Below are 26716 nucleotides of genomic sequence, written 5' to 3'. Positions count from 1 at the left end.
TCCCTTAGATCCATGTATTCAAGCAGTTTTTTTTTCCTGTATTTCTACTCCCACAGTGTTTCCTCTGAATGCAGATAGTGTTCTTTCTTGTAGATTCCTCCCAGATGTTCAGGATCACTGCATTGCCACTAATGGAGAAGTCCATTACCTTCAATTGTACCACAGTGTATCAGTCTCTGTGTACAATGTTTTCCTGGTTCTGCTCCTCTCGCTCTGCATCACTTCCTGGAGGTTGTTCCAGTCTCCATGGAATTCCTCCACTTTATTATTCCTTTTAGCACAATAGTATTCCATCACCAACAGATACCACAATTTGTTCAGCCATTCCCCAATTGAAGGGCATCCCCTCATTTTCCAATTTTTTGCCACCACAAAAAGCGTGGCTATAAATATTTTTGTACAAGTCTTTTCCTTATTATCTCTTTGGGGTACAAACCCAGCAGTGCTATGGCTGGATCAAAGGGCAGACATTCTTTTGTCGCCCTTTGGGCATAGTTCCAAATTGCTCCCCAGAATGGTTGGATCAATTCACAACTCACAATTCACAACCACCAGCAATGAATTAAGGTCCCTACTTTGCCACATCCCCTCCAGCATTCATTACTTTCCTTTGCTGTCATGTTAGCCAATCTGCTAGGTGTGAGGTGATACCTCAGAGTTGTTTTGATTTGCATCTCTCTGATTATAAGAGATTTAGAACACTTTTTCATGTGCTTATTAATAGTTTTGATTTCTTTAACTGAAAATTGCCTATTCATGTCCTTTGCCCATTTTTCAATTGGAGAATGGCTTGATTTTTTTGTACAACTGGTTTAGCTCTTTATAAATTTGAGTAATTAGGCCTTTGTCAGAGGTTCTTGTAATCAAGATTGTTTCCCAATTTGTTGCTTCCCTTCTAATTTTGGGTGCATTAGTTTTGTTTGTACAAAAACTTTTTAATTTGAAGTAATCAAAATTATTGACTTTACATTTTGTGATTTTTTTCCTAGCTCTTGCTTGGTTTTAAAGTCTTTCCTTTCCCAAAGATCTAACAAGTATAGTATTCTGTGTTCACCTAATTTGCTTATAGTTTCCGTCTTTATATTCAGGTCATTCACCCATTCTGAGTTTATCTTGGTGCAGGGTGTGAGATGTTGATCCAAACCTAATCTCTTTCATACTGTCTTCCAATTTTCCCAGCAGTTTTTATCAAAAAGTGGGTTTTGGTCCCCAAAACTGGGATCTTTGGGCTTATCATAGACTGCCTTGCTGAGGTCACTTACCCCAAGTCTATTCCACTGATCCTCCTTTCTGTCTCTTAGCCAGTACCAAATTGTTTTGATGACCACTGCTTTATAATAGAGTTTGAGATCTGGGACTGCAAGTCTTCCTTCCTTTGCATTTTTTTTCATGATTTCCCTTTCAGTGATGTCTTGAAAGAAACCAAAGTGACTGATTATCTGTCATGTTTGGAGAGAAGCTGGAGAAGAAAAAAAGGTAGAGAGGCCTTCTTTTTTTAATGCAACTGTTTTCATCCCCACCTTGAGAAGAGGATGAGAAGTCTTGAGGGGAAAATTTGCATGGTATCATTGGTTAACAGATTGATAGGACTGTGCTTTGAGGATTAAGAAGTCTTTTGCAATTACAGCAATGGTTTGAAGTCATTTCAAAGTCAAGATTTTTCTTAAAATGTTAACTATTATAAGTAACCATTCATATCTGTTTCATTGTTTATTACATTGTTAATAAATTGTATTGCTAACAACTTTAATATTTAATCCCAGGAATTTTGACATATCAAGACATATCAACAGTTCTTTTTGGGAAAAGGAGGATTCTCCAATTTAACAATTAAATAATAATTAATAAAATTGGGATAGAGCTCTGTCTGAGCAACTGAATAATAAAGATGTTTCAATTTGATTTGTTAATTTAAAACATACCCAGACAGACATATCCCTAGATCATTCCAGAACTAAGAAAGATGAAAATAAATACAGTATGAGGTGAAGTAGCAGGTTGAGGAATGGCATACTCATGGCCCTGCTGACCTGAGTAACCATGTTAGAGGAGAGCGGGTATCCTTCTGACTTGACACAGGCATGGGAGAGCATGAGCATGAATTAGACAAATATTTATTAAGCCTCTACTGTGTGCTGAGTACTATGCTGCAATAGGGGATACACAACTGATTAAGACAGGGACTCTATCTTCAAGTACTTAATAGAAAATAAGAGCCAAAAAGAGGTAAAAACTGAGGTGAGCATATTCTGCTGTTTGGTTGTTAAGAAAAGTATTTTTTAGCAAATTAATTTAAAAATCAGGTTATAAGGCTATGAGTCAACCTATAAATCAAGGAGTGCCCATGTTATTCTTCTTACTCTCAGTGTGACTTTTTGGGGGATTCTGACTAGCAAACTAGTAATGACCTTCAAAATGACTGTCTTCTTTGGACCTCAGTTCCACAACTTCTAAAACAGGGGACTAAATTATATAATCAAAGATGGTCTGTTGAAGTGGAAAGAATACTAGATTTGAAAGAAAATATGGGTTTGAAAGAAAATATGGCTTCTTACCACTTGTTTGACTATGAGCAGACCATTTTTCCTATTTGAGACTGAGAATCTGTATCTATAAGATGAAAAGATGGAACTAATAGCCACTGTCTAGAGCTTTAAGAGCTTTTTATAAAACTATCTCATATGATCTTCAAAAGAACCCGGGAGGCATATATAGTACTATTGTTCCTATTTCTGAGGCAGATAGAAGCCTTCTAGTGTTATTGACTTGCCCACGTTCACAGAGTAAAGTGTCTGATGATCAATTTGAACTCAGTGATCTGACCTTGAAGTCTAATTCTCTATCCATTTTACCACCTAGCTACCTTTAGAGTAGATTATTCTAAAATCTCTTCCAATTCTAGGGAAGGACACAGGCAACCTCTGGACCTCAGACTCCCTTGACCTTTCAAAACCCACAGAATTGAAGCCTAGTCCACTCCAACTCCATCTCCATCTCCAAAATCCCTTTGCCTCGGGAATGAAAGACTAGAAACAACAGTGGAAGTAACAGCAAGACCAGGTACTCAAGATTTGGTGTCAACCTCAGTGGAGAGAGCAGGCTGCTGGCATGGATTCTCTCTCTCTAGGCAGTGTTACATCATTGTTTGCCTCTTCTCTTGGATGCAGACAGCCAGGAAAGTCAAAGAGAGAGGCTTGATATGGAAAAGCTAGTGAACACCCAAGTCTTGTGCACAAGTGAATCAAAGGTCTTTTTCTTTACCACAAAGTAAACAAATAGAAAACAGTTTTAAGATAACTGCACACACATCATTACATGCTTCCAGAAGCAAGCTCACCAAGCCTCTTCACATTGTTTGGCAGCAGGTAGAACTCACAATTCATGCTTTGAAGATAGCACTCCCATGGTCCAGTCCCCAACTAGTGAATCCACTGATGTATTTCAGTGGATTTATGGTCTCACTGATGTCTGTATTCCTTCTACTGATGCACCATGCATCTTTAAACCAAAATAGTAAAAAGTGGTATCATCTGATCACAAATCTTTTGAATAGCACAAATCTCAAAGGAATCAAAGTTGAGTTTCAGAGTGATTCAGATAACAGCATAGTCAGAAGGAGGCAAAAATGGGCTGCAGCATATTCTCAATAATGTACACACAAAAAGCAGACTTTCAAGATATTAAGAAAATATACAACTGGAAATAGGCCAGTCATGAAGCAAGAGGGAAAGATGATAGATAACTTGCTAGAATTTTCCATAAGCACCTATGAAACATAAAACAGTCTACAGGAAGACCTACGGCATACAAGATCTTTCCTTTGTGAAGTATCTATAATAAAACACAGAAAAAGAATTGCACAGCATGAGAAGGAACAAATGGTTGCCTTTACTTTGTTGAGAAATTGTGTATTATCTTAACCAATGCATGAGACACTTGCTTGGAGGAGAATCTATGAGACTCCATTTCTATTAAGTCAATAAAATTTTTATGTAAGAAAAAAAAATATTGTGCAGGATACTACAAAGGAAGGCTCCCTATACATTAGGAGTACAAGAGTATAATTGAAGATACATCATGATGTATGGTACAGGGTAATCAGCCCTACCTCCATTCCCAAATACTCTGACTAGAACACACAGTACTGAGTTATGTGTAGAGCTGAGCTGGGTTCATCTGGATCCCTCTCAGTCCACATGGGCTTTGATTCAGGACAGAAGGATTGAGCATTTTGGAGTGACCCAAAAATCACTTGACCCCTGTATTAAGAGGAGGAAGAGAAAGAGGAGGAAGAGGAGGAGTTGTGCTGAAGCATTGATGACTGACCCAAGGCTACCCAGCTCAGCTCAACCTCTGTGCCAATGGGATGTACTCTGGCTAGAGCAGATTTGGGGGAACCTGATTACATGCATGCACATGTAGAAACTAAGGATAGACTAAAGATTAGTGTCAGGAACTTAGAAGGAGGAATTAGGATATTCACTAAGAATAGTTCTGCATAAAGTTTTGTTATGAATAACAATTCCCCACCTTCAGCAGGCAACTAACCCTTGATTAGAGCAGAAAATACGTAGATATACTAATTGAACTTCTGTTCTTGATTTGAAATTGAACTCAATGGTGAGCATTAAAACATACTTAATAGGGGGAAGCTGGGTGGCTCAGTGAATTGAAAGCCAGGTCTAGAGATGGGAGGTCCTAGGTTCAAATCTGGCCTCAGACACTTCCCAGCTGTGTGACCCTGGGCAAGTCACTTGACCCCCATTGCCTAGCCCTTACCACTCTTCTGCCTTGGAGCCAATACACTGTATTGACTCCAAGATGGAAGGTAAGGGTTTAAAAAATATATATATATACACATACATACATATATATATATGCACATATATATATATGTACTTAATGATGCCAATGGCAGTAGAAAATCTCCTATCCCAACTCCTTCCCATAAATTACTAGTATTGATAATAGATATCTTATTTAATTTTTTCATAAATTTTCCTGATGAAGACATTAATCATCCTTGTGGACATTAATTGATGCATTTTGTTTTTACATCCTATTCCCCCCACATCTCAATCTGGACTTAAAGAGCTTTTCCTTTTACACATATATTGATATGATATTGATTGATATTAATATGATAGGAAATTCCTTCTTCCTTGACCCCTAGATATTTGTTTTGTGATATGTGATCACATGTGTTAGGGTAACTAGGTGGTGCAATGGAAAGAGTGCCAGGCCTGGAGTCAGGAAGATTCCTCTTTGTAAATTAAAAATCTAACCTTAGATTCTTTCTTGCTGTATAACCCTGGGTAAGTCACTTAACCCCATTTGCATCAGTTCCTCATCTGTAAAATGATCTAGAAAAGAAAATCGCAAACCAATCCAGTATCTTTGCCAAGAAAACCCCAAATGGAATCACTAAGAGTCAGATATGACTGAACAACATCACATGTATTATATCATTATTACAGCCTATTATAGTCAAATCTCATAACAAATGTGATCTTGGACACCATGACTAATAAGACAATGGCTTTGCCCATTGTGAGTTTAAGCAGCATTTGGGAAGATATAACACAAACAGAAAGACACACATGAGGAATAATGGGGAGACACACAGATTTCACACCTTCTAGGATACACAAGTGTCCAAAGCTCTGCCAGAAGTCAAGGTCACATGTAATCAAACATGTTATGAATAAAGTCCAAAGAAGCATCCAAGAACAAATTATGACTCATGCATGACATATGAGTCATATGTCATGAGTCATAATTAAAATGCCCTGTTTCCAAAGGCATTTTAATTTGTTTCTAACTTAGATGCTATAGTTTGTTAGTAACTTAGATTTGGAAAACACAATGGAACCAGATCATAATTTGTATATATGTATTTATATATATATATATATTTTTCATATATATGTATTGCTGTGCATGAAGTTAGAGAGCTGGCCTCAGAATCAAGAAGTCAAGGGTTTAAATCTCTGACACATATCAGCTGTGAGAGCTGGGGCAAGTCACTTAACATCTCAGTACCCCAGGCAACTCCCTTTTTCTTGTCTTATTGCCATAACTAGCATTTCTAGAGCTAACTAGGCATTGTGGATATAGCACTAGACCTGAAGTCAGAGAGATCCAAGTTCAAAACTGACCTCAGACACTTATTTGCTGTGTGTCCCTGGGAAAGACACGTAGCCTCTGCCTTGGTTTGCCTCAGTTTCTTCATCTGAAAGATGAGGATAATAATAACTGCCTCATGGGGTTATTGTGGGGACCAAATAATATAATAGCTATAGAACACTTAAATAGTAAGCACGATATAAATGTTGGTTATAATAATAATAGTAACTATTATTACTATTTTAGTACCATATTAAATAGTAACCATGATAATAGGCATCCTTCAGGAAACTCTTTAAAACTTTAGTTGTAGAGAAGGAGCCGAGCTGTATTGGCAAGAGTTAGTTCATCAGGGATTCCTTACATCAGTGATATCACAGGTTGGGAGGGATGGATAGATAGAGATATATAGATGAAGATACATAGATATAAGTAGATACAGATACACACACACATATATATACATGCAAACATAAATATAGGGCAGCTACTTGGCACAGTGGATGGAGCACTAGGCTTGCTTGGAATCAGGAAGACTCATCATCATGAGTTCTTTTTTGGCTTCAGACATTTGCTACCTATGTGACCCTGGGCAAATCACTTAATTTTATATGCCTCAATTTCCCTATCTGTAAAAAGAATTGGAGAAAGAAATGGAAAACCATTACATGTCTTCATCCAAAACCATACATGTAAACATATATTTACACGTAACTATATAACGTACGATACACATGTATACATACTATGTAGAATTCATATGTGGCAACATATATGGTAATTATATTCATATGTAATAATTTCATATAGGTGTATATATTCACATAAATATAGCCATAAATGACTAGAAAGCATCAGCTTTAAATTAAGGATCTGAACTGGTAGTTTCCAAAACCCACACTGAAGAAATCCTAGATCTAAACTAAAAATATGTTCTCGGACACATATAGACATGGATATGTCTCTGTATGTCTATCTTTGTATCTACATATACAACCACACCAATATATATGCTTTAGCAATCCAAAGGTAGATGATTGGATCAATGAAATCTTTTCCAATCAGAGGACACAGCTTTTGTATACCCTTATAGATGGTCTTTAGGAGTAGTTTATGGTGAAAAAGTGATCACTCAGTGTAGTCTTCTGGTGATGAGGATATCTATAGTTTGTCAGTCTGTCCTCAGATAACAGTCTGTCTCTGGATGTGTATGCGTATCTCTCTCTGTGTGTATATACACATATTATATATATAAATAATTCACACAAACCATATGTTATATATAACAAATTTAGTGACTATTTAAAAACTACAATAATATGCCAAGAGTCTAGCTGTATAGGTAAGATCTTTTTTGAATTTTAAATGAATGATTCATATCATTTCAGCAAGCCTGGGGTCAATTTCCCCTCCTTCAGAATCAAATATTTTCTTCCCCGCCTCAGGTAGAAGATAAAAGGGGAAAACTCTTGAAATGAGGATCCCCACATTCAAGTTCTAGTCCTTGTTGTATTACAAACTGTGTGTCACTTAACTTCTATGAGATTCAGTTTTCTATAAAATAAAGGAATTGAACCCTACAATCATAATGGTCTCTTTCAGCCCTTAAATTCTCTGATTCTGTGAATTTGAACAGGGGAATTTACTTTTCTGAATCTCCATTTCCCTATCTTTAAAAATCAACAAGGTTCATTCTAGCTGTAATATTCTGTGACTGAAGGAAGTATAGAAATTATCCAGTCCAATCCTCTCATTTTGTAGATGAAGAGGTTGAGGCCTGGTAAAAGCAGTTCAACTCACTTATATAGCTCTTCTAATCAGCCTCAGTTTGGGAAAGGAAATTAAAATTGAAGAAGAAAATCTGGTAAATGAAAATGAGAAAGAGGGAGGTATAAAGGAAATAATGCTGATGGTTGAAATAAAGGAATCCTTTCTTCTCTTCAGGACAAAGGTGGAATCTCAGGCTACCACTGTGATCAAAACAAAAAATGCATATTTTACAAATATACATATAAATAAATACATATGTGTATCTAAAATTTGAGGCAGCATTATATAATAAAGTGCTTGGCTTGGAGTCATGAAGACTTCAGTTCAAACCTTGCCTTTGGCACTTATTGGTTCTATAGCCTTTGTAAATCACATAAACTCTCTGTCTCAAGTAACACTCATCTACCAAATCGTGACTACATTGGTGAAGGGATATATATGTGCATATATATGTATATGTATATATACATATATACACACACATGAGTAATAAAATGTTAGAAGTTTAGACCATCTAGGTCAATTATCCTCTTCTACAGATGAGGAAATGGAAATTGGAGCCCAAAGAAATTAAATGACTTGTCCCAGGCAACAGGAATTTCTAGTAAATGGTAAAACATAGATGTTAATTCTGCTTTTGTTTGTTTGTTTGTTTGTTTTTTGGTGGGGGTAGGGGGGTAGGGAAGAGGCTAAAGAAAACACTGCTCAAGGATAGGATAGAAATGAAAAAATGAGATGTGTTTTATTTTGGCCTTAAATTAAAGCTCCAACCAGTACAGAATTCATGCCTCAGTGTTGCTAGGAAAAACAGGAGAGGGTGAATCACTGCTCCAATGTAGTGGAAGCTCCTGAATACAGAGCTTCAGTTCAGAAGGCTAAAGTCATTCCACTCTCCTGCAGTCCCTGTATCTTGGGAGTCAGGGAAATGTTAAAAATGCTGATAAACTGAACAGATAGTTTATTTTTCCTGCTGTTTCCCTCTGCTTTTAGACTCTTTTCCTTACCATGATGTAAATTCTTTACTTTAGAGGTGCTAAGGGTGCCCTTAAGGTTGAATAAACTAAAAGTATAGAGCCTGATGGAAATCACCAATATTCCCATTCATTAAAGATCAGAGGAGGGCCCCTACCTCAGGAACTAATATTTCAGCCACTTTGATTGTCTGATTTGTCTGGAGATGGCAGGAAGAGCTGGGTTTAGAGAAAAGAAGAAAGGTAATGAATGAATCATAGTAAAAGGTTATGTAAAAGATATGAATATATATCACTTTACATTCACTGCCATTTAATCTTTGCATCAACTCCATAAAATGGGGAAACAGAGGGTCAGAGAGACTAAGGGAATTTTCCAAGGTTATACAGCAGGCAAGAAGTAAAAGAGGCAGGTCTAAAATCCATCACTCCAGTTTGGTTTGCTTCCATTGTACCACAGCTGCCTAATCAGGCACATATAAAAGCTATTTGGCAGCTCCTTCCCCGCCTTTCAATTACTACAGCAAAACTAATTCCTCCCCCAATTTCTAGAGGAATAATTGAATAATTCTTGGGATTTTGAGTCTTTAAAAGCTTTTTTGTGGAAGTTTCTTTTCTTTTAGTTCACTGAAATCCTGGAACTCCCTCCTCTAATGATCTCTGACTAGTCAGTCACTCATATAAAGGGAAGAATAATAGCAGATAAGAAGTCAGAGTACCTAGGATAGGATCTTGGCTTTGACACTAGTGGCTGTGTCTGTGACCAATCATCTGACATTTCCCTCAATGGAGGATGAATATGTTAACACATACACAAAACCTACCTCAACAAAACTAAATGCAAAATGGTTTATAAAACTTAAACTACTAGGTAACATCAGAATTTATTATGAGAAGTCCACTTTAAGCATTATAGAAATGTGTGTGATTATTAAGTGGTGGTAACTGACTTCATTACCCACATCAAATGGCTAGTGTGAGGCTTTAAATGAGATAATGGGTATAAAGTGCTTTGGAAACTGTAAAGAATGATATAAATATGAACTATAATTATTATTCCTACTTTTTGCCTCTCTATTTGCCTCACTACTTTATGGGCAACTGACCTCCTTTGGCTCAGTCTCCCACATTTACCATCTTGAGGTTATCTTTAAATTTTCTCCCTCCTTTATGTTTCAGATCTAATCAGTTACCAAAATCCCTTGAATTCTACAAGCATCTCTCACATCTGTTTCCACTTCTCTCTTCCCTCTGCCACCTCTCCAATATGAGCCCTTATTACTCACCACCTGCACTACTGCAATAATCTTCTAACAAGTTATAGGATCACAGAATTAGAGCTAGAAATGACCCTGGGGGCCATCCTGTCCAACTCCTCCATTTAAAATATGAGTAAACTGAGGCCTCAAGTGGTTAAAGTGGTTGCCTAGGGTCACACAGATAATAATTTGGGATGGGATTGGAAACCTGGTTCTGAGTCCAGTGTTCTATGCATTCCATTGCAGCAGTCCCCATTCTCTCTCTCTCTCTCTCTCTCTCTCTCTCTCTCTCTCTCTCTCTCTCTCTCTCTCTCTCTCTCTCTCTCTCTCTCTCTCTCTCTCTCTCTCTCTCTCTCTCTCTCTCTCTCTCTCTCTCTCTCTCTCTCTCTCTCTCTCTCTCTCTCTCTCTCTCTCTCTCTCTCTCTCTCTCTCTCTCTCTCTCTCTCTCTCTCTCTCTCTCTCTCTCAAATTAAAGCTTCATATTGCTGCCAGAATAACCTTTAACCTGCATAAATCTGATCCTCTCTTTCTCCTTTGCTTAGATGTCCTGTGGCTCCCTATTGTCTGTGGAGTAAAATTTAAATTCCTCTTCTTGAAGTTCAAGTCTTTCTGCAACCTGGTAGCACTCTATCTTTTCTACCTTACTTAGTTCAAATTACTCATCTCCACAGATTCAATATTCTAGTCAAATGGAATAATTGTCTCTCTCTGACTACTCCCCCTGGTCTCACATCTGTGTTGTATTTGCTCACCTTCTTCCTTGTGATGGGATTACTCACCCTCCCTATAGTCTTCTCCTGTTGAATCCCTTATTGTTGTTTAGTACTGTCTGCCTCTCTGTGACCCCATTTGTGGCTTTAAATGGAAAAGATACTGGGGTGCCATTTCCTTCTCCAGTTTATTTGACAGATGAGTAAACTGAGACAAAAAAGATTAAGTGATTTTCCCAAGGTCACACAGCTAGTAAATGTCTGAAGCCAACTTTGACTCATGAAGATGAGTCTTTCTGACTCCAGACCTGGCACTCTATGCTTGCCACTGTGCCACCTAGATGCCCATTGAATTCCTACTCATCCTTTCAACCCAACCTTTCTATCCTCTCCTCCAGGAGACCTTCCCTAATCTTTCACGTAACCTAGGATCATAAGAACATAGAATTGTAACTCTAGAGTTGGAAGGAACATGGGGACCATTTAATGAAACTTCTTCAATTGGCAAATGAGGAAACTGAAGCCCAGGGAGTTTAGGTAGATTGCCCAAGGTCACCAAAGATGATAAACTAAAGAGGCAGGATTTGAACCCAACTCTTCTCACTTCAGAGTCAAAGCTCTTTAATCATTAATACTATTTAATAATCACACATACTTCTATACTGCTTAAAGTGGTCTCCTCATAATGAGGGCTGGTATTATAAAGTATTAAGTTTTTAAAAGACCCTTCACATATATTTTTGGAGGTAGTTTTTCTATATGGATATTAGCATACCCATCCTCCAGAGAAGGAAGTTGAGGCTCAGAGATGTTAGCTGATTGTCACAGACCCACAGCCAGTGAGTGTCAGAACCAGGATTGTATCCCAAGCATTTTGACGTTCACAATAAGCCAGTGATCTCTATTGCCATTTCACTTGTGTTTTATCTGTCTTTGTAGCTCCCTGGGCCTATCACAGGGCACTGAACACTGTGGGTGTTTTTAATCAGAGGCAGCTGGAGGTACAGTGGACAGGGCCTGGATTCAGGAAGATCTGTGTTCAAATTTAGCTCCAGCACTTACTAGCTATGTGACACTGGTCAAGGTAATCTCTGTTAACCTCAGTTTCCTCATTTATATAATGGGGATAGTAATAGCACCTATCTTCCAGGGTTTCGAGGATCACATGAGATATTATTTATAAAGTGTTTAGCACAGTGCATGGCATGTAGTAGAGACTACACAAATACTTGTTCCCTTTTCCTTCCCCTAATAAACATTTGCTGAATAGAACTGAACTGCCCCTGAGGAAACTGAGCTTGTAAAATGTAAAGTTCTTGTAAACTGAGAGGGTTGAGATGAATGACTTCTAAGGTCTCTTCTAACTCTGGCATTCTAGGATTCTATGAGTACATGAGGCCAGGAAGTTGTGCTTGAATGTGGGATAGTATATCTGGCCATTGAGAAGAGAAGAGACAGTATGAGTCTTTTTCTCTTCCTATGACAGCAACCTCCACAGAACTCATCTGATTCTTTCCAGCTGAGCTCTTCATGTGATAACTATCTCCTGACTCCTCCAGTCCCAGTACCATTCTTCTGATGCAACTCTCTAATTTTGTAAATGAAGAAACTGAGGCCCAGGAAAGTTGGATGACACCCAATCGATCTGTTTGACTGAAACATCAAACCTATGGAGGAAAGTAAAGTGAACTAAGTAGAGCTGGAAAGATAGAATGATGCCAGATTGTAGAAAGACTTGAGTGCACAAAAGGGGAATTTAAATTTTACTGGATAGACAGTAGGGAGCCACAAAATATCTTCCAGGAAAAGAGCAACAAACTGTCCAGATCTATGCAGATTAAAAGTTATCCTGGGGGGGTAGGAGACTAAGTGGGTAGAGAGGAGATAGGAAGTCTTGGGTTTATATATGACCTCAAACACCTCCTAGCTGTGTGACCCTGGGCAAGTCACTTAACCCCAATTGTCTACCACTTTTCTACCTTGGACCTGATACTTAGTATTGATTCTAAAGCAAAAGATTAGAGTTAAAAAAAAAAAAAGAAAGTTATTCTGCTATCAGTGAGAAGCTTCAGTTATAGGGAGAGTGAATGAAGACTGAAAGTTAGGATGCGTAACACTGAACTTGAAACCCAGAAGTCCTAGCAAAGGCAGGATTTAAAAACAGGTCATTTGGGTTCAGATCCCATGCTCTTTTCACTAATGCATGTTAAAAAATAGTTTGTATGCTTGATCACATGGGTCAATGGGGATATGATTGGGGATTAGACTCTAATCGATCACCCTAATGCAAATATTAATAATATGGAAATAGGTCTTGATCAATGACACAAGTAAAACCCAGGGGAATTGCTCATTGACTGGGGGAGGAGGGGAGGGAAAGAACATGAATCATGAAATCATGGGAAAATATTCTAAATTAATTTATTAAATAAAAATGTTCAAATGAAAAGAAAAAATTAGTTTGGAGTACCACCCTGGAATATACCAGGGCCCTTCTGGAAAATTTGTTCAAGGTTTTCCAGGTCTGGGCTATTAGTTTGTGACCCCAGGCAATGAAAGGTGTTCCCTACAGAAATGGATTCTTAAGACATTATCAAGATAACTCAGGCCAAAAGGGAAAGAAGTAGACACATCCTGGGGCTGTACTTTCTGGATTTTATTGACTAAATTAAACCTTTGGAGTTGGGGAGGGGAGGAGTCTGCAGAAGGATGTCAATTATTTAGGTAATTACTTTAGTTCTTAACCTTGCTTGTCTAAACCTGTCCAAGGTACAAGAAAATGAAAATTCAGAACCCAGGTAAGGGTCTGATCATGTCCCTGTCTTGACCAAGAACTCCCCAGTGGCTTCTTATCATATCTAGGATAAAAAACAAACTACTCAACATGCTTTTAAGGGCCTTCACAATCAGACTCTAGCCTATATTTCCAGTCTTATTTAAGGCTATCCCCTTTCTCCATTCAACATCCAGCTGTACCAAAACTTGTAAAGCAGATTATGTATATTGTTATTGTAATTATATACGTATTCCCCCCACATCTCAGTGGATAGAATCTGGAGACAAGTTCAAATCTGGCCTCAAACACTTGTTATATGAACCTGGGCAAGTCACTTAACCTTGTTTGCCTCAGTTTCCTCATCTGTAAAATGGGGGTAATAATAGCATCTACCTCCCAGAATGGCTGTGAGAATCAAATGAGTACCTATAACATAGCGGTATGTAAATGTTAGCTGCTATCATCACCAACATCATCAGCATCATTATATTCATCAAGAAGTTCCTTGACAGAAAAACTATGACGGTTTTCTTTCTTTTTTTGTTTGTTCCACAGCACACTCACTCTGTTCTCCTCCGCCCCCAACCCCAGTACTTTAGCGCAGGGCCATGCACACAACAGGCACTCTCTAAATATTCCTTAACTTGTATTGGTCCCATCAGGATACTGTAAGGCCAGATTTTAAAATTAACAGCATCTGGACAATTATGGAGAGCACCCTGGGCGTCTGGGTGTCTTGCCAAGAGTAAGAGAGTCGGTGTCTCTCCTTTCCCGGGTTCGATTTCGAGGCAGGGGGAAGATCCACCCTGGTTAAAAAATAAAAATAAACCATGCAGCAATCTGCGGCCAAGTATTGCCAAGGCAATTGACGCTCAACTCAGCAGGCCCAAGAGCAAAAGGGAAAGGGGATAGGGGGGTAAGGGTCAGGGAAGGGGAGGAAGGCGTAACGGGGCGGGGGAGGGACGGGCGGAGAAGAGGGGAGGAAGGGAAACGGAGGAGGAGTCCTCCCTGAGGTCTAAGAAGCTTGACATCGGTGGGCTACTTGTAGAGACAGAAAAACGCATTAGTCCGGAAAGGCCCAAGCTGGGCCTGAGCAGAGGCAGCCCAAGTTCGGCTGGCTGGCTGAGGTGGGTCTGGTGGCAATGTCTGTGGTTCCCGCTAAGGCATTTTGAAAGAAGCCAACCGGCATCGCGTGCGACCTTCCAAAGCGGAGGGAGCTCACGCTACTACCTTCCCTCTCCCCCCTTTCCCCCCCACCCGGGCTAGCTTCTTCCAAACAGTCCGAGACTCGCCCCCAGGGCACAAGACAGATTCTGCGAAGTTAGCCAGATAGTGTCCCCGAGGGCTTCTTTCCCAGGAACCACCATTCCTCCCCACCCGGACTAGGGAAGGAGCAAGGTGTTACGGGGTCGGTTTATTTGTTTGTTTTGGTGGCTAAGCAGTGCGGGCCCCTTTGAAGCTTTTTGTTCTCATAAGATTTCGGGCGCTGTAACCCCAACACCAGCGCCTGAAACATAGTAGGCGCTTAATAAATGTTTACTGCCTTGAGCACTGGATTGGAGTTCAGAAGAAGCCGCGGGCGTGACTTCGGTATCTGTTAAAGAAAGTTGGGATAGGGTTGAGGCTGGAGATGGGATATCTCTTCCAGCTCTAAAACCTACCACCTCATCTTAAAGCAATCGACTTTTTCATCTCGTAGGTGAGGCCCAGAAGGAGAAAATTTCTCCGAGATTATACAAATGAGTACGGGTAAGGTGGGGTGGGATTTTGTCTGGTACTCGGGTTTCTAGACTGCCCATTTGCCCTTTCCCTTTGACCCTTCACCCAAGGACCCTCCTCCCATCCCTGCTGCAGCATCTGCTCCCGTTGGGTTTTTCTTTTCTTTTTCTGCTGTTGCTAACACCTCTCTGACTTGTTAAAAAAACAAAACAAAACAAAAAAGTGTTCTCAATTCGAGAGGGAAAGCAGAGCGACCTTGAGCTCTGCTACTTGTCAGATCGCTGGTGTTGTAGAAATTATGTTTGTACAAAGTGCTTTCCTCAATGACGCACTGAGATAGGGGGTAAAAATTATTTGCACATCCATTTTATAGACGAGGAAACTAAGGCTTAGGGAGGTTGTGACTAGCTCCATGAAACACGGCTTGGATCTGAATCTAGGTCTCTTGGTTCTAAGATTCCACCTTCACCCCAGATGATAATATTTGGCCTTAAAGGCCATTCAATTCAATTAACATATGCAAGTGAGTCGAATGCTGGGGATAAAAAGGGCAAGAAGAAATGATCCCTGTCCTCAAACAGCTTATATTCCATTGGAGGGATATAACATGTAAGGAAAGACGAAGTAATTTGGGAAGGAAATGAACCAAAACCTGAGAGACCCAGAAAAGTATAGGTGATAGCTTTACAAATGGGGAGATAGTGGCCGAGAGAAGGGCTGTGACTTTGCTCTAGAAGCAGAAGGAGGTGGACTCTAGACTTTATTTCTCGGTCCGAAATTTCCTGGTTTAAAAACCCTGGGCCGAAGTCGTTTCCGATTTAGCCCTGACAGCTAAATTCTAGCCAGGATCGGGAGCCTCCCGGGAGCTGGGGCTATGGAACAGGACTGGGCTACTAACCTCTAGGCAAAGAGTGAGCCACACCCCAAGCCCAAAGCCCTGAAGCAGCTCTCGAGCTAGTAGGTCGCAGTTCTTCAAAGTCGTGTAAAAGCCCTGGGGGCAGTGGCGTGTCAACGTTCCCCGAAGCAGGCAACCACGAGGCACCCGATAGTCAGACCTATGCATAACCAGGAATTGTTGCGGAATCACATGATTTCATTCCTCTCTGGAATGCTTTTGGAGCTCTGGGCCTGGGATTCCCTTTCCTTGTTCCATCCCTTTGCCTCCCTGCTCCCTTCTCCCCACTTTCATACAGTCTTTTAGTGAGTCTTAAATCGTGGGATTCTTAACCTGTTTTGTTGTCCTGGACTTCTTTGGCTGTCTAGTGAAACCTAAGGACCCTTTCTCAGAATGACATTAAATGCATAAAATAAAAGATTAAGATAACAAAGGAAACCAATGATGTTGAAATATACTGACCAAGATTATTTCTATATAAATAGTTTTACAGACCCCAGGTTAAGAATCTCGGCTTTACAGGGCCAGTAAGATTCTGGGGTTCTGTTCTTCCAACCATCAATCTTCCTTCCTTTGGGATTAGACATCTTGGGGCACCAGGCATAAATCCCCCGCCTGGAGGGAAAAGTGGCAAGGGGGTTGTACTTTTCAGGCTGCTTCTCCGTGGGTCAAAATAAGGTAGGATGCAGAGACCTTAGATCATAGCTCAGCCACCTCCCCCCCACCCCACCCCCCTACCCCGGGGGCAGCAGTAGCAGCAGCAGCGATGGAACAAGGCAAGCCCAAGTCATGGGGACACAGAGGCAGAGAATAGGAAAACTTCTGCAGGAGAGCTTTGGACAACTAAGAAGCCAGCTTGAGAGGACAAGCCCGGGAAGAGAGCTGGAGTGCCACACCTGTGGCGAGACTTCGGAGTTGGGTTGGGCAGAGCACGACAGAAGAGCACTAGGATCCTGGAATCTTGGAATCCTGGTAACTTCGGGGTTGTACAAGAAATTGTACTTCCTTAAATTAAAACAGAAAGAAAGAAAGAGAGAAAAAGAAAGAAAGAAAGATAGATAGAAAGAGGAGATGAGCATGTAAGAGGTCCACAGATAATCATTGTGTACTGGTTTCAGGTACATTTGCATTAGTATTTTATTGCCAACCAGAAAGAAAATCTTGTCTTCCCAAGGCTGAAAGCAGGAATTGTGTACCAAGGGCGCCCCTAGGAATGGTTATGGGGTATATAACAGTGTAAGTCACTTCAGCTTGGACTAGGATGTCCCCAAAGAGGGTGCCCCGGATTGCCCCAGTGTGGTTATGGCCCAGTATCCTTCCATCTTCCCACTTTTTTTTTAAAGCTTAAAGATGCTTATGAAAAATTGAGGGGAAAATATCTGTAGTTGCCTTTTAGTTCTAGAAAAAACAAATAAACTAACCAAACCCCAAACCTCAGATTTTTATGCTGGTAATAATGAAAACTTTAAAATTCAAGACTTTCCTCTCTTTCCACCCCTTCTCCCCACCTTCCCTTTTAAACTTATAACTCAAAAATGCCTGAATTTGAAAACTCCAATCTGGTATCTGGCTGGTTCTCAATGCTGACTGTTTGATGGATATCTTAAAAATATAAAATACCTGGCAAATTACTGAATTGGATTTGAAATCTTTTATTTTTTCTGCCACCAACATAAAGCATAACCAAGTTGTACTGAGTTTGGTGCTCTTTGACAGTTTCAAGTCCACAGAATTACATTCATCTCTAATTAGAATATTAGATAGGAACCTGAGGATTTTCCTTATTCATATTTTTCCTCACTGTTTTAGAATTGAAATTCTATATAAAAATAAAGGCTCTATTCATATAAAACAGTTTGCAAATTGTTAAACTAACTGAAATACAGAGACTGAAACAATTAAGGAACTCATATAGCAATGTTAATTAGCCCACACTGCACATGCAGATATGTTCTACATGGCATTTTTCATTACTACATGAGCTGTTAAATGTATAAAGTAGGTACATTTGTGGGCACATTAACACACCATGAGAACTTTAACTTTTTCATTTCCTGGCTTTTATGGGCCTGGTTGGGCTGTATTTGTATGCCTTACACAGCCATTGAACTCCCACTGACTTCTTTGGGAGTCCTGCATCTGTTAGGGGTATGCAGAAACTAAAGGATTCAGCATACCTTGTCCAAATTGAAATTTTCCTCATGGACAAACCTGATGTTCTCTCCTACAGTGTCCCTGGCACACAAGAGTGCAGCTAGACACTTGCATTCCACAGTGAATGGCCCTCTAGTTTCTTTTCAACAACCAACGGATATTTTTTTTTCCTGGAACCAGATGGTGATCCCATCAGTCATATCTGGGATATTATATTACTATATTTGCCTAGGTTACTTTAGCTACTTTACAGTACCAATATAAAAACTGAATTGAGGCTGTCTCAATGGATTGCTTAGACTCATAGAATTTCAGGACTGGGAGAGACCTGCTCTCTTTGTCAATTCCAATACAAATATAATTGTAAAAATAATTCCCCAACATACCAAGAGCCACTTATGGCGAGTCCATTAATTTCTATAGTCATTTTTCTCAATAAAATTAAAAATAATAGAATAGACTAATGAAGTGTCTAGAAACATGTCACCTTATGGAAAAGAATAAAAAAACTTAGAAAAAGAACTGAAGAAATCTTAGTTTTTGGTGGTGCCTAGTGTTAAAACATAAACAGATTACCTTGCATTAGTTTGTAAAAGGAACTGCTCTGATATACAGAATGCTTATAATAAGAATACATAATTTTAATTTTATATAATTTTAATAAAATATCAGAATTAAATGTAACAATTCAATATTTTCATCTCTCCAAAATTATATACCATCTATTCTTTTTTAAAATAAATTTTATTTTTTATCTAAAATTAATAAATATGAAAGTAGAATATAAAAGGATTCTATGACAAATTATGGATTCTTTTACATACAGCTAACATTTAAAAAAGTAATAAATTCAAAATGTTACTTTCAACACTGTCCTGTTTGTATGCTTTTCTTTCTAAACTCCCTTCTGTTCCCTTTGCTGCAATTAAAAAAAATGTTTCAATGACCCTCTTTTAAAAAAAAAGTCATATTATTCCAAACTTCCCTCACCTTCTTCAAATTTCTCCTTGAATTTTGGGTGAGGGGTAGAGAGGGAGAAAATTTTTAATCAATAAACATGGCCAATTAAAACAAATTCATACACAGGCTGAAGAAGTATGTCTTGTTTTGTACCTCAAGCTCATCTCTCTGAGGAAGTGCTGAACATGCAATTGTCATTGGTCCTCTGGTGTGATAGTTGTGGCACTGATCTGAATTCCTAAGTCTTTCCAAGTTTTTTGTCCTTACAATATTATTACTTTATACATGGTTCTCTTGATGTCCCTCTGAATCAGTTCATAAAAGTTTTCTCAGATTTCTCTTTTGTAATTTTGCATTCCAGACCCTCTTTTTCAAAATTACCACTAACTGGTATCTAGAGTGATTACAGAACTCCAAACTTGGTCTCTTACTGATTCTTTATAATAATTGGTTTGTGTCTAGCTTTAAGATAAAAAAAAGTAAATTATTCAAATGGATTTGTGAATACCATTAGCTAGTAAAGATTAATACCAATGGATCTGGCAAATGAATTTTTGTATAAAGGGATCCAATGTACTACTGCCATATATAGGAAAACATTAACCTCTCTGGAATATAATGCATCATCTTTTATTTTTGAAGCACTATAGTATGTGCATATATACATATGTGTGATTATATAAGAAACACACATATATATTTATTAGTAGAGGCAAAGAAATGGTCAGGATTTGATTTTATAATTTGAATTAGGAGTATATACAGTCTCTATATACTTTCCCCTCTGTAGATGATTAGAGAAATCAAGTTGGAAGTCAGTTTTAGGATGAATCTTGAAATCCGTATAGAAATGAAACCTATTTTATAACCAAATCACGTAGAGACACATGATTGTTGACAAAAGCAAAATATCTGGACGAGGAGTGGAATGTTTAATTTCAATTTAATTCTACAAGCATTTATCTTAAATGATTACTATGTGCCAAGCCCTGTGCTAGATGCTATGGATATAAAAACAAAATTTGTGCCTCTAGGGAACATACATTCTTCTGGGGAGGAGAGTTCAGTGCTTCACTGTGTGGTTTCCTTTAGCTGCATATCTCCAAATGTACAGATTTGATGGGTAGTGGGTTGGGAGGAATTGGGAAAGACACTGAGTCAATCAGATTTATGATCAGTTACATAAAAGTGATACAGAATAAAAGCATATCCCAATGAGGAATCTTCTCCCTAATTAGAGTAAACTCAATAAAGAAAGCTTCAGTGTTCAGGAATTTATAACTGGTAAATCCATTTCTATTTTTTACCACAGATTTGCTACACACACACACACCAAATATATATATGTTTCAAAATCTTAGATCACTTGGGAAAATATATACAAATACAATGAAGATTTCTTAATCAGCTGAGTGTTTTGATGTGAGATAGAAGCTACAATATACCAACTTATTCCTGAATCAAACAAACATCTCTGAAAACGGGATTTTGATAGGTAGGACTGCTAAGGCCAGTCCAGCAACTGATTTACTCAGTCAGATAGGCCCTTTGACTGGGCTAGTGGCTTGCCTGAACTGAGCCGTTGTACTAGAAGGAAGGCATGGAGAAAAGCAGCTGGTCTTTGTGAAATTAGTCCTACATTGGCCTCATTTGCTGGCTTGAAAATGCTTTACTTCACAATTTCATTTTGAAAGTGATATTCTTTGGGGGCCAAACCAGTGGTAAAGCTTAGAAAAGTATTTGCAAATTATAAAGTCCTAAAATTGAAGCTTTTTGAAAATTTAATTTTTCATTACTTTTAGGAAGATAATGCCTCATTTAGAGGGCCTCCTGTTCTACATATCTGTTTTACACACTTGATCATTCTGATAGTCAGAGTGACATCTGGAGCCTCTTAAAGACTTTAAAAAAAATTTTTATGTTAAAAAAAAAGTGTGACTCCAACAAGCGAATTCCCTGGCTTGTGTACTGAAGATATTCAGAGTTTTGAGACTAAGAGGAACTGTGAATTAATCCCTAAGAAAAATTCCTTCCATTTCCAAGTCTGCCAATGCGGGATTTTCAGAAAGGATAGCTGACCAGGGAAGTTAAATTACCTTTTACCAAGCAGATGGTGAGAGGAGGGGGAAAAAAAAAAGCTCTTGAAAGCAGACCTATAAAATGGAAGAACTTATTCTTTTAGTGGGAAATATTTTTCTGACTATATAGTTAATTTTTGTAAACCAGCCAATTTTAAAAAATGAATTTATCTTCAATGGAAGTTTCAGTTTATAGGTTTTTTGAGTCCTTGTTATGAGGTGATATCAAGCCCAGCAGTGTACCTTGCTAAGTTTCAGGTTTTGTATCTATAAAATGGGGCTAATAATAATAATCTCACAAATCTGGGCCATTAAGAAAATGCTTTGAGAAACAAAGTGAGTTATTGAAACATGAGCTATTGTTCTTATTGATTGTTTATAAATTGACTGTTTATAAATGGGAGTAACTTTGACTATTTAAATGGAAACTGGTGTTTGAATTGAATCCCCTAGAAAAAGTATTTTAAAATATTTTATGGATTTAAAAAATATTTCTGTTACTTCCCAATAGCTGCCTCCCTCATAAAATCCTCCTCCTTTCTATCAAAGAAAATAGTTAAGCAAAGCAAAATATTAACAACACATGCAGCTTCCTGGATCCCTAGTCATTTGTCTGTAGACTACCACCTCTTTACTGAGAGGCTTAATCTCCACATTTAATCTTCTAGAATTCAGGAAAAATATCCTGGAATGGATACATTGGATTTCAAGTTAGGGATCTTATATTTTTTGGTGATTGTTAATATTGTATATGAATCAATTTACTATCCTTCGAATATGGGAGCAATGCTACTGACCACCTTCAGTGGAAAATAAACTAGGATATTTCAAGGGCTAACAAGCATTAGTTTTAAGCACTTGGCCTGAATATAGCTGTGTATGCCTCCCTAACTTGCAGCTCCCACACTTGTAACAGGCAGGAGGGAATAGGGTGAGGTTGGGACATTCAATTACACTCATATCAGTATTACTTTTGATCTTGGAGATAATTTATCTTCAATTCAACAACTCAAACTGATGAAAATGTATAAAATCAGTACAATGAGCCCTCAGACCTGAATATATTCTTTTTAAAAAATATCTTTACCTTCTGTTTTAGAATCATTTCTAAATATTTGCTTCAAGTCAGAAGAACCACAAGGGTTGGGCAGTTGAGGTTGTGACTTGCCCAGGATCACATCTCGAGGAAGTGTCTGATGTCAGGACCTAAATGTATTCTTAAAATCAAATTTTATATCACTATTAATTGCTATGGTTAGCAATAGAAAAGGAGAAAAAATATCTGGGTGGCTCAGTGGATTGAGAGCCAGGCCTAGAGATGGGAGATCCTAAGTCAAATCTGACCTCAGATGCTTCCCAGCTGTGTGACCCTGGGCAAGTCACTTAACCCCCATTGCCCAGCCCTTACCACTCTTCTGCCTTAGAACCTATTACAATGTTGTTTCTAAGATAGAAGGCAAGGGTTTAAAAAAAAGGGGGGGGGGAAACATGGGTAAAGGAAAGGTATAGCAATGAATTTGAATGTCTTATTTTTAAAAATTATTCATTTTAATTATGAATTAATTATCTTTTATGTATTTGAAAGGAAGGTCCATACCTCAAACCCAAAGAATTCTCAAATCTTGCCCAGGCCCCCAAATGGTCCTTAAAAGGTCTCCTCTTCATCTCATGATTTCCTCAACTCCCTTTAAGCTCTAGTTAGCATCCAACCTTCTAAAAGAACCATGTCCTGATCCTCCTTAGTGCTAGTGTATTCCCTCTATTGATTATCTCCAATTTATCTTGTATATGGCTTATTTAGACTTGATGTTTTTGTGTTTCTCTTCCATTAGACTGGGAGTTCCTTGTCTTTCTTTGTATCCTGATGCTTAGCATAGTACCTAGTGCACAGTAAACACTAAATAAATGTACCATTTTGTGTCTTTCATCCCCTCAAAGTAATCTCTAAAATGAGATATTTCTTTAGTGACTATTCCAGTGAGCAAAACTTAAAAATGTGTCCCAAAATGGCTGAAATTGGGTGACAACATAAAATAAATGGAAAGATCACTGAGCTAGAAGCCTACTGTACTATTTAATAGGTATGTGACCTTAGGGAAGTCCCTTCTCTTCTCTGGGCTTAGGAGATGAACTAGTGGGACCAGTGTCCTTCTTGGAACTAGAGATTCATGATAAGATTATGAATAGGTTGTTTTGTTTAGAAAATCAACCACTTCACTCTAGCTGTTTCCATATATAAAATGCATATATTTTTTCTCACCCTCTGAAATTTTATGGCTAATGTCTGTTAAAGGAATTTAATTAACCCACCTTGGCCATAATTAGTATAAAGAATTAATGTAGTGACCAGTATCAGGATCTATGACCAGTATCATAGGCCAGGGCATACACACAATTTTATTTTTCAGGAATAATAGCTAAGAAAGGACTTCACCTACTTGTGTTTTCATTTAGTTCAGTAGCAATATGTAGTTTTACCAGACATATTCATGCCTCACTTTTCATCTTAAAAAACAAAATCTTGGTGTTCTTAAAATTCTTAACATAGGCTGACAATTAAGCATGAGGAGTGAACGATGAGCCAAAAATTGTTGGAAAGGCAGACAAGCCTATTCATTGTCCAATATTAGGGTGTCTTTAATTGACTTAAAATTCCCTGGGGACCTTCAATGAAATAGAAATATTTCTTTTAGAAAAGAACTCAAAATATCAATACAATCATATCAATCAATACAAAATATCAATATAGGTATCAATACAAACTAGTGTGTTTTCTTATGGTCTTCTCTCTCTCTTTCTCTTTCTCTCTCTATGTCACTCTCTCTTTTTCTCTTTTCTCATTTTTTAAGGGGAAAGAATTCAAAGCAAAAGGAAATCTACAGGTGTAGATTTTTGTAGATCTTTGCTAGATTATAGAAATCTTTGGCTCTTCAAAAATTATTTTCTAGTTCCTGAAAAAAAGATGGCATCAGTTCCTCATCCAAGGATGATGGGGAACTCAATTTATATTTGCAAATACAATATTTGCAATGGGGGACCATAAAAATGTTATGATTTGGGGTGTCATTTCTGTTTATTAAATAGTGATAATACCAAACATTTTACAAAAACTCGAGAATTAGTGAGATGTTTAAAATGTGTACAAAGCTAGTAACTTTGTGATATGAAATTTGAAAATTTTAATTAAAAAAATTCAAAGAGACTGATGTAGATGACCAAATAGATTGTACCAGAAGGACTTAATTTTCAGTGAGTACATAATACCCCAAAAGTCTAAATTCATTTTCCATTGGGTTCCTTTAAAAAATCTTATTTGTGTATTAGTTACATCTGTGTTTTTTCAAAAAGTAATTATAAGTTGGCATTCATTTGATGTTTTGGAACATTAAAATAATATCAGTATTAGAATCAAAATTAAGTGATGAAAAATTCCTGAGGCTAATTCGAGAACTCATTATGTTGAATGGGAACAACTCTAAGAACAACAAACAATTTGGGAGGGAAGTGGAGCATTTTCAAGGATGTGTGAATAAATTATATGGAACAGAGTTTCTATTGGTCCTTTTACTTCCACAGAGAATGAGGAAGTGCTTATAATTTATGACTATTAAGGAAGCTTCATGAATAGTCTTTCTTATATTTCCCCCCTGGAAGCCATTAGATAATCTGTTTTTATTATTCAGAGCCAAACATTTGGTTTAATACTATTTCTTAGAACAGACCACAAAATCATAGGGATATTAGCCATCTCATAATTTTTAGGAGTGTCTTAAACCCATGTACATTATTCCCATCCTGAGAGTTTTCTAAAGTTACAATCTTTAATCCTTGTTCTCCCCAATTCTGCCCCACCAAATGTTACCCAAGATACGTGTAAAACAGGCATTAAAGGGGTTTCCTTACCCCATGTTTCTTCATTAGCCATCTACCTTACCACCCACCAGTGTTGTGGATTTAAGAGAGTCGACATAATTGAGTAAGTAAATTAACAAAAACCTAGTCAGCTGCTGCAGAACCCAAGCAATAGATGAGACATTGGCCCTAATGTTCTCAGGTTTGCACATTAAACAAGCAAAGAGGGAGTTCTTAATTGTGCCTTGTTTTATGGGAACACGATAAATTCCTTTTGTTGACCTTCCTGCAAACTCAATGGATTTTTTTGTGCCCACGTTGAATTAATAGATATCAAAAGTCTTAGACTGAAGGATTACTCTGAGTATTTAAGGACCATTGTAAGTAGGTAGTAATGAACCCCCCAACCCCAACCCAACCTGCTGTTCAGTGTTCTAAAGTGCCCGTTATCCAACATTTCAAACTGACAGCTTGTAAATGTAAATTTTATTAAATGTACAGCAATAAAAATTTGTAGGTTTCTGTCACTTTGAATTTTAGAGGCTCAAAATGAGGCCTCTGGCCTTTTAAATCACAGCAGGTACAAGTACAGCTCGAAAGTAGTCAGCATTTAAAAATGGAAGATTTGAAAGATTTCACTATGCATATTCAGTTACATCATGATACCCACCATATTTCCCATTGCTTTGGAGCTTATGTTGCAAAATGTTTCTTTTAAAACCAGAGAAGAGGAAAAAAGGTAAAATAGAGAGTAACAGTATCCTATTGCAAATTACAGTATTCTTCCTGACTACCACAGAGCAACTTCTTTTCCCTGTTATTGTTAAATGATTAAATGTTAATTTAATGATTAGATAATTAAATGATTAAAAAATAAAATAATTAAATGATTAAAAATAAAGTAAATTATCAACAATAAAATAATTAAATGATTAAAAAATAAAATTATTAAAAATTAAATATTAAATGACTGCCATAGATCCAGAACTGAAACTAGGGTCTAGCCTAGAAAGAGGTCTCTGACCAGGGGTATCCGTGAATGCTGGATGCCCATTGGTTTCCTTCTTATTTAGGTCCAGAGAGTTCTGGCTGGTTATCTCCACTGCTCTCATGTTCTCTCACCTAGAGTCCAGTGATCCTCTCCTAGGGAGATTGCACTTGCATTTATTTCATCCTCTATATCTCTCTGGCCAAGGTGGGAGCTTTGGCTTGCTTTCTATCACTCACCTGAGCTTGACTGTTTTCTATTGCTAAGTGAAGGAAGCCCTGGTTTCAGTTTTGAACAGTTCACATTTACATGGCATGGTCGAGAGGAAATAACACAGGTTTTATAGTCAGGAGGGACCTGGATTTTGAATCCTACCTCTAATACTTTATAGGTGTAGGATGATGGTTAAGTCGTTTAGCTTGTCAGTTTCCCCATCTGGGAAGAAGGGATAATAATAC

Source organism: Monodelphis domestica, chromosome 6 (genome assembly GCF_027887165.1).
Source record: "Monodelphis domestica isolate mMonDom1 chromosome 6, mMonDom1.pri, whole genome shotgun sequence".
Lineage (NCBI taxonomy): Eukaryota > Metazoa > Chordata > Mammalia > Didelphimorphia > Didelphidae > Monodelphis > Monodelphis domestica.
Note: the sequence above shows the minus strand (reverse complement) of the source record.